Genomic DNA, 9,300 nt, shown 5'->3' with positions numbered 1-9,300 from the left:
GAGAGAGATCCAGGAACAGATATAGTCCTTGGGATTCTCTCCAGACCTGACCTGCCCTTAACCAACACAAAACATCCTAATGCTGGCGTTCTGCAGATTAGCATAACAGCCTGTGATATGCAACTTTTCAGGGAAGTTAGAAACCAATATAACAGGCACTTAGAAAAGCAAGGCCTAGCTTTTCACAAGCAAGAAATTTGGCTTCCTGCAAACACAAACTCAAAAAAAAGTCCTGGGACACTTAAAGTCCATGGAGAACACATCATCCCAGCTGGCCCAATGCACTGAGGATAGGAAACTCCTTCTCACCACCGATCAAGTCCAACTATAAGATTGAAGAATTTCAATAAGCATTTTTTACAGCTGGCCATCGCCTTTCCACCTGGCTACCCCTACCCAGTCAACAGCATGCACCCCCACAGCAACTTTGCCAAGCCTTCCCCCTTTCTCCTTCTCCAAATCCAGTCAGCTGATGTTTGAAAGAGCTGAAAAATCTGGACCTCTACAAATCAGCCGGGCTAAGAAAATCTGGACCCTTTCTTTCTAAAAGTATCTGACGAAATTGTTGCAACCCCTATTACTAGCCGGTTCAACCACTCTTTCGTGTCGTCTGAGATTCCCAAAGATTGGAAAGCAGCTGCGGTCATCCCTCTTCAAAGGGGGGGCACTCTTGACCCAAACTGCTACAAAACCTATATCTATCTACCTGCATTTCTAAGGTCTTCGAAAGCCAAGTCAACAAACAGATTACCGACCATTTCGAATCCCACCGCACCTTCTCGCTATGCAATCTGGTTTCAGAGCTGGTCAGGGGTGCACCTCAGCCCGCTCAAGGTCCTAAACCTAAATCATAACCCGCGATAAGAAACAATACTGTGCAGCCGTATTCATTGACCTGGCAAGGCTTTCGACTCTGTCAATCACCAAACATCATCGGCAGACTCGATAGCCAGGGTTCCTCAAATGATTGCCTCGCCTGGTTCACACTACTTCTCTGATAGAGTTCGTGTGTCAAATCGGAGGGCCTGTTGTCCGGGCCTCTGGCAGTCTCTATGGGGGTGCCACAGGGTTCAATTCTGGGGCCGACTCTCTTCTCTGTAATACATAATGATTCGCTCTTGCTGCTGGTGAGTCTCTGATCCACATCTACCCAGACGACACCATTCTGTATACTTCTGACCCTTCTTTGGACACTGTGTTAACAACCCTCCAGACGAGCTTCAATGCCATACAACTCTCTTCCGTGGCCTCCAACTGCTCTTAAATACAAGTAAAGCTAAATGCATGCTCTTTCACCGATCGCTGCCTGCACCTCCCGCCCCCTGTCCAGCATCACTACTGGACCGTTCTGACTTAGAATATGTGGGACAACTACAAATACTAGGTGTCTGGTTAGACTGTAAACTCTCCTTCCAGACTCACATCAAACATCTCCAATCCAAAGTTAAATATGCATTGGCTTCCTATTTCGCAACAAAGCATCCTTCACTCATGCTGCAAACATACCCTCGTAAAACTGACTATCCTACCCCCGTCCTCGACTTCTGCGATGTTCATTTACAAAATAGCTCCAATACCGCCTACTCAATAAATTGGCATGCAGTCTATCACAGTGCCATCCGTTTTGTCACCAAAGCCCCATAATCTACCACCACTGCGACTGTATGCTTCGTTGGCTGGCCCCTCGCTTCATACTCGTCGCCAAACCCATCGGCTCCAGGTCTCTACAGACCCTGCCTAGGTAAAGTCCCCCTTATCTCAGCTCGCTGGTCAACCATAGCAGCACACCTGTAGCACGCGCTCCAGCAGGTATATCTTCTAGTCACCCCCAAGACCTAATTCCTTCTTTGGCCGCCTCTCCTTCCAGTTCTCTGCTGCCAATGACTGGAACGAACTACAAAATCTCTGAAACTGGAAACACTTATCTCCCTCACTAGCTCACCAGCTGTCAGAGAAGCTCACAATTACTGCAGCCTGTACATAGCCCATCTATAATTTAGCCCAAACAATACCTCTTCCCCTACTGTATTTATTTATTTTGCTCCTTTGCACCCCATTATTTCTATATCTACTTTGCACATTCTTCCACTGCAAATCTACCATTCCAGTTTTTACTTGCTATATTGTAATTCCTTCGCCACCATGGCCTTTTTTTTGCCCCTTACCTCCTTATCTCACCTCATTTGCTCAATTTATATAGAACTTATTTTTCTAACTGTTATTATTGACTGTATGGTTTGTTTTAATACATGTGTAACTCTGTTGTTGTTTGTGGTCGAACTGCTTTGCTTTATCCTTGCCAGGGTCGCATTGTAAATGAGAACGTGTTCTCACTTGCTACCTGGTTAAATAATGGTGAAATAAAAAATATATAAATAGTTACAACTGGGGTGGAGTTAAAACCTACTAAGAGGGTTTCCCTCCTCCACGGACAGGGTTGGAGTTAAAAAACCTACAAGAGGGTATCTCTCCAGGAACAGGGTTGGAGTTAAAACTACAGAGGGGTATCTCTCCAGAACAGGGTTGGAGTTAAATCTACCGAGGGTTTCTCTCCAGGAACAGGGTTGGAGTTAAACTACAAGAGGGTATCTCTCCAGGAACAGGGTTGGAGTTAAAACTAGCAGGCGGTATCTCTCCAGTTTGTTAGAACCTTAAGAACCTTGAGGTTATTCTTTTGATTGTATAGCCAGTCTAAAGCCTGTTTCTATAGTTTCTAATGGCATTCTGAAGCCTGTTCTGTATGTTCTAAAGCCATTCTAAAGCCTGTCTATAGGTTTCTAATGGCATTCTGAAGCCTGTTTCTGAGATTCTCTAGATTCTAAAACCAGATTCTAAAGATGTTCCTGTAGATTCTAAAGCCCATATGCTAAAGCCTGCTCTATAGTTCTAAAATGCCATTCTGAAGCCTGTTTCGTATGTTCTCTAGATTCTAAAACCCGATTTAAAGCCTGTTCTGCAGATTCTAAAGCCATTCTAAAGCCTGTTCTGTAGTTTCTAATGGCATTCGAAGCCTGTTCTGTAAGATTCTCTAGATTCTAAAACCAGATTCTAAAGCCTGTTCTGCAGATTCTAAAGCAGATTCTAGCTTATTATAATGAATTCAGATAAGTTCTTAGTCTTACTGTCTAGTGGAATGTCTTATCTTCCCTAGCTAGATCTATCAGCTCATATTGTTGAATATTTTTCCATGAAGACATGGGCGTTACTTCAACACCTTGTGACATTCACAGACTTTCAAGCTTTTCTTTCCAAAGCATCAAATAACAAGGTTCTAAAAACAGATTCTCAAACTGGAATGTACCTCACACAGACTCACTATTATCTCCAATCAGCCTTAGAAACATCTCTAAAAAGATGCATCTCTCAAAATACCACTTTGGTTCCTGGCAGAGGCCTGTTCCCAAACCAGCATTGAGGGTTCTCCCAAATGGCACCCTATTCCATATATGCATTACTTTTGACAGGAGCCTTGTAGCACTATATAGGGATATGGTTCCATTTGGACACAGTCTAAGAGTTCCCCTCTTCAGTTCGTTCCTCTGACTGGCCTTGCCAATTGATGCGATCACAGACGAGAGGGTAATTGGTCGCTGGTTTGTAGTCTGGTTTTTGAAGTATGGCTTCTGTCCCTGCTGACTTCTGTAGGCCGGGGTCTCTCTCTCTCTCTCTCTCTCTCTCTCTCTTCTCTCTCTCCCTTCTCTCTCTCTCTCTTCTCTCTCTCGTCTCTTCTGCTCTCTCTCTCTCTCTCTCTCCTCTCTCTCTCTCTCTCTCTCTCTCTCTCTCTCTCTCTCTCTCTCTCTCTCTCTCTCTCTCTCTCTCTCTCTCTCTCTCTCTCTCTCTCTTCTCTCTCTCTCTCTCTTCTCCCTCTCTCTCTCTCTCCATGCTCCCTGTGCGTGTAGTAATGTATGCTCAAACCAACACCAGTGGACGGCTCAGCTCTCCCAGGCAGCCACAGGCAGTTCTGAATAAGCACTGGGCCAATCTTTGAGATGCACTTTGGGGGCTGCCGCACACATCATGCCTGTCACTGACATCCATAGCACTAACACTTTCACCTGGTTAGAGTGGATGCATTATGGTGTTTCAGAGGACGCATGGCTCTCAACCTTCACCTCTCCCGAATCCGTAAGGGAGATGCAGCGATGGGACAAGACTGTAACTGCCAATTGGATGTCACGAAATTGGGGAGAAAAAGGGGTAAAAGTACTAAATAATTAATATATAATATCTTAAAGCTCTGTCAAGTTGGTTGTTGATCATTGCTTGACAGCCATTTTTATGTCTTGCCATAGATTTTCAAGTCGATTTAAGTCAAAACTGTAACCAGTGACTGTAACATTCAATGTCGTCTTGGTAAGCAACTCCAGTGTGTATTTGACCTTGTGTTTTAGGCTATTGTCCTGCTGAAAGGGGAATTTGTCTCCCAGTGTCTGTTGGAAAGCAGGATTTTGCCTCTGCTTAGCGCTATTCCGTTTCTTTTTATCCTAAAAACTCCCTTGCTGATGACAAGCGCACACATAACATGATGCAGCCACCACCATGCTTGAAAATATGAAGAGTGGTACTTAGTGATGTGTTGTYTTGGATTTGCCCCAAACATAAAACTTTTTATTCAGGACATAAAGTTAATTTCTTTGCACCATTTTTTGCAGTTTTACTTMAATGCTTTATTGCAAACAGGATGCATGTTTTGGAATATTTTTATTCTGTACAGGCTTCCTTGTTTTCATTCTGTCATTCATGTTAATATTGTTGAATAATTACAATGTTGTTGATTCATCCTCAGTTTTCTCCTATCAACGGCCATTATACTCTGTAACTATTTTAAAGTCCCCATTGAACTCATGGTGAAATCCCTTAGCAGTTAGTTTTCTTTCTCTCCAGCAAATGCGTTAAGAAGGACTCCTGTATCTTTGTGGTGTCTGGGTGTATTGATACACCATTCAAAGTGTAGTTAATAACTTCACTATGCTCAAGGGGATATTCAAGCTTTTTTATTTTTACCCACCTAAAAAGATTCCCTACCTTGCGGGGCATTGGAAAACCTCCCTGGTGTTTGCGGTTGAATTTGTGTTTGAAATTCACTGCTCGACTGAGGGACCTTTACATATAATTGTATGTGTGAGGTACAGAGATGAGGTAAACACTATTATTGRACACAGAGTGAGTCCATGCAACTTATTATGTGACTTGTTTAGCACATTTTTACACCGGAACTTATTTAGGCGTTCCATTACAAAGGGGCTGAACACTTACTGACTCAAGACATTTCAGCTTTTCCTAAWWWTTTTTTTTTTAAATGTCTAAAAACATAATTCCACTTTGACATTATGGGGTATTGTGTGTGGGCCAGTGACACAAACTCTACATTTTAAATTCAGGCTGTAACACAAGAAAATGTGGAAAAAGTCAAGGGGTGTGAATACTATCTGAAGGCACTGTATCTCCAGGCCGTCAGACTGTTACATTATCACCACTAGCCAGCTTCCACCTAGTATCCTGTCGTGAACGTAGTCACCATAGAGACTGCTGCCCTATGTACAGTTGAAGTCGGAAGTTAACTTAAACTTAGATTGGAGTCATTAAAACTTGTTTTTCAACCACTCCACAAATTTCTTGTTAAATAACTATAGTTTTGGCAAGTCGGTTAGGACATCTACTTTGTGCTTGACACAAGTAATTTTTCCAACAATTCTTTACAGACATTTTAGTTCACTTATAATTCACTGTATCACAATTTCAGTGGGTCAGAAGTTTACATATCACCTCAATTGGAGGTGTACCTGTGGATGTATTTCAAGGCCTACCTTCAAACTCAGTTCCTCTTTGCTTGACATCATGGGAAAACCAAAAGAAATCAGCTAAGACCTCAGAAAACATTTTGTCGACCTCCACAAGTCTGGTTCATCAATTTACAAATGCCTGAAAGTACCACGTTCATCTGTACAAACAATAGTACGCAAGTATAAACACCAATCGATTCATACCGCTCAGGAAGGAGACGCATTCTGTCTCCTAGAGATGAACGTACTTTGGTGAGAAAAGTGCAAGTCAATCCCATAACAAAAGCAAAGGACCTTGTGAAGATGCTGGAGGAAACAGGTACAAACGTATCTATATCCAATGTAAAACGAGTCCTATATCGACGTAACCTGAAAGGCTGCTCAGCAAGGAAGAAGCCACTGCACACGGTTTGCAACTGCACATGTGGACAAAGATTGTACTTTTTTGGAGAAATGTCCTCTGGTCTGATAAAACAAAAATAGAACTGTTTGGCCATAATGACCATCGTTATGTTTGGAGGAAAAAGGGAGAGGCTTGCAAGCTGAAGAACATCATCCCAACCGTGAAGCACGGGGGTGGCAGCATCATGTTGTGTTGGTGCTTTGAGGCAGGATGGACTGGTGCCCTTCACAAATAGATGGCATCATGAGGATTGAAAATTATGTGGATATATTGAATCAACATCTCAAGACATCAGTCAGGAAGTTAAAGCTTTGTCGGAAATGGGTCTTCCAAATGGACAATGACCCCACGCATACTTGCAAGCAAAGTTGTGGCAAAATGGCTTAAGGACAACAAAGTCAAGGTATTGGAGTGGCCATCACAAAGCACTGAGCTCAAGCCTATAGAACATTTGTGGGCAGAACTGAAAAAGCATGTGCGAACAAGGAGGCCTACAAACCTGACTCAGTTACACCAGCTCTCTCAGGAGGAATGGGCCAAAATTCACCCAATTTATTGTGGGAAGCTTGTGGAAGGCTATCCGAAACGTTTGACCCAAATTAAACAATTTAAATGCAGCCAAATACTAATTGAGTGTATGTAAACTTCTGACCCACTGGGAATGTAATGAAAGAAATGAAAGCTGAAAMAAATAATTCTCTCTACTATTATTCTGACATTTCACATTCTCAAAATAAAGTGGTGTTCCTAACTGACCTAAGACAGGGAATTTTTACTAGGATTAAATGTCAGGAATTGTGAAAAACTGAGTTTAAATATATTTGGCATAGGTGTATGTAAACTTCCGACTTCAACTGTATATAATTATACAGACTCTGACATTATTCSTTCTGATATTTCTTTATATTTGGGGATTGGTATGTATTGTTATCTAGAAACATAAGCATTTAGCTCTACCTGCGATAACATCTGCTAAATACTGTATTTGATTTGATTTGACACATAGTCAACATAGTCTGCCTGTGACTGTTTTTCTTGGGACTGCTACTTGCTTTCAATGCTTTCCTTCTCCCACTACCTTGCTTCTCCCTCAGCTCCTCGTCCGTCTGTCTCACTACCGTCTTACTACTGCTGTGAAGGCCTCTCCTTGTCTCACCATTGCTGTGAAGGTCTCTCCTTTTCCCATTACTGCTGTGAAGATTTCTCCTTGTCTCAATACTTCTGTGAAGCTCTCCCCTTGTCTCACAACTGCTGTGAAAGTCTCTCCTTGTCTCACTACCTATGTGACGGTCTCTCCTTGTCTCACAAGTGCTGTGAATGTCTCTCTTTGTCTCACTACTGATGTGAAGGTCTCTCCTTGTCTCACTACTGCTGTGAAGATCTCTCCTTGCCTCACTACTTATGTGAAGGCCTCTCCTTGTCTTGCTACTGCTGTGAAGGTCTCTCATTTTCCCARTACTGCTGTGAAGGTCTCTCCTTGTCTAACGACTGCTGTGAATGTCTCTCTTTGTCTCACTACTGTTGTGAAGGTTTCTCCTTGTCTCACTACTTCTGTGACGGTCTCTCCTTGTCTTACTACTTCTGTGAAGGTCTCTCCTTGTCTCACTACTTCTGTGAAGGCCTCTCCTTGTCTCACTACTGCTGTGAAAGTCTCTGTCTCACTACTGGTGTGAAGGTATCTCCTTGTCTCACCACTGCTGTGAAAGTCTCTGTCTCACTACTGGTGTGAAGGTCTCTCCTTGTCTCACTACTTATGTGAAGGTCTCTCCATGTCTCACTACTGCTGTGAAAGTCTCTGTCTCACTACTGGTGTGAAGTTCTCTCCTTGTCTCACTACTTTCGTGAAGGTCTCTCCTTGTCTCACTACTGCTGTGAAGGTCTCTCCTTGTCTTAACTACTGCTGTGAAGGCTCTCCTTGTCTCACTACTTCTGTGGAAGGTCTCTTCTTGCTTCACCTATCCTATGTGACGGTCTCTCCTTGTTCTCATCAAGTGCTTGTGAATGTCTCTCCTTGTCTCACTACTGCTGGTGAAGGTCCTCTCCTTGTCTTAACTACTGCTGTGAAACGTCCCCTCCTCCCTTTTCCCATTACTACTGTGAAGGTCTCTCCTTGTCTTACTACTGCTGTGAAGGTCACTCCTTGTCTCACAACTGCTGTGAAGGTCTCTCCTTCTCCCACCACTCCTAGTCTGCCTGTTACTGTCTTTCCTTAGACTGATCCTAGCCGTCCTTCCTCCCTCTTCTTCTTCACTTCTAGTCTGGACTGATCCTAGCTGTCCTTCCTCCCTCTTCTTCACTTCTAGTCTGGACCGATCCTAGCCGTCCTTCCTCCCTCTTCTTCTTCACTTCTAGTCTGGACTGATCCTAGACGTCCTTCCTCCCTCTTCTTCTTCACTTCTAGTCTGGACCGAGCCTAGCCGTCCTTCCTCCCTCTTCTTCTTCACTTCTAGTCTGGACCGATCCTAGCCGTCCTTCCTCCCTCTTCTTCTTCACTTCTAGTCTGGACCGATCCTAGCCGTCCTTCCTCCCTCTTCTTCTTCAACTTCTAGTCTGGACCGATCCTAGCCGCCCTTCCAGCCTCATCTTCTTCTTCTGCACTTCTAGTCTGCATGGCTCCATATCTTTCTCTGGTTTGCTTCTAGCCTCTGTCTGTTTTTGTTATTCCATCTCTCTGCTCCTAGCTTGCATATCCCTTCTCAGCTTGGTATGGCTTGGCTCAGCCCTAGACCAGTAGCTGTGAAATATGTCTCCACCAACATTGCCAGTCATACCCACTCTGCAGTCTCCCCAAACCATTAACGCTTCAGAATCATCCCTCTTCTCAACTTCCCCTCCATGAAGAAAAATAAATAAAAACTCATTCCTCAGCCAGAAGTACAACAACATTACTCTATATCAGCCAGTATACTGTAGTATCAGCCGGTATATTGCATTATGAGCCAGTAAACTGTAGTATCAGCCAGTATACTGTAGTATCAGCCAGTATACTGTAGTACCAGCCGGTATATTGCATTATCAGCCAGTAAACTGTAGTATCAGCCAGTATACTGTAGTATCAGCCAGTATACTGCATTATCAGCCAGTATACTGTAGTATCAGCCAGTATACTGTAGT

This window comes from Salvelinus sp. IW2-2015, linkage group LG6.2 (genome assembly GCF_002910315.2).
Source record: "Salvelinus sp. IW2-2015 linkage group LG6.2, ASM291031v2, whole genome shotgun sequence".
NCBI lineage: Eukaryota > Metazoa > Chordata > Actinopteri > Salmoniformes > Salmonidae > Salvelinus > Salvelinus sp. IW2-2015.
Note: the sequence above shows the minus strand (reverse complement) of the source record.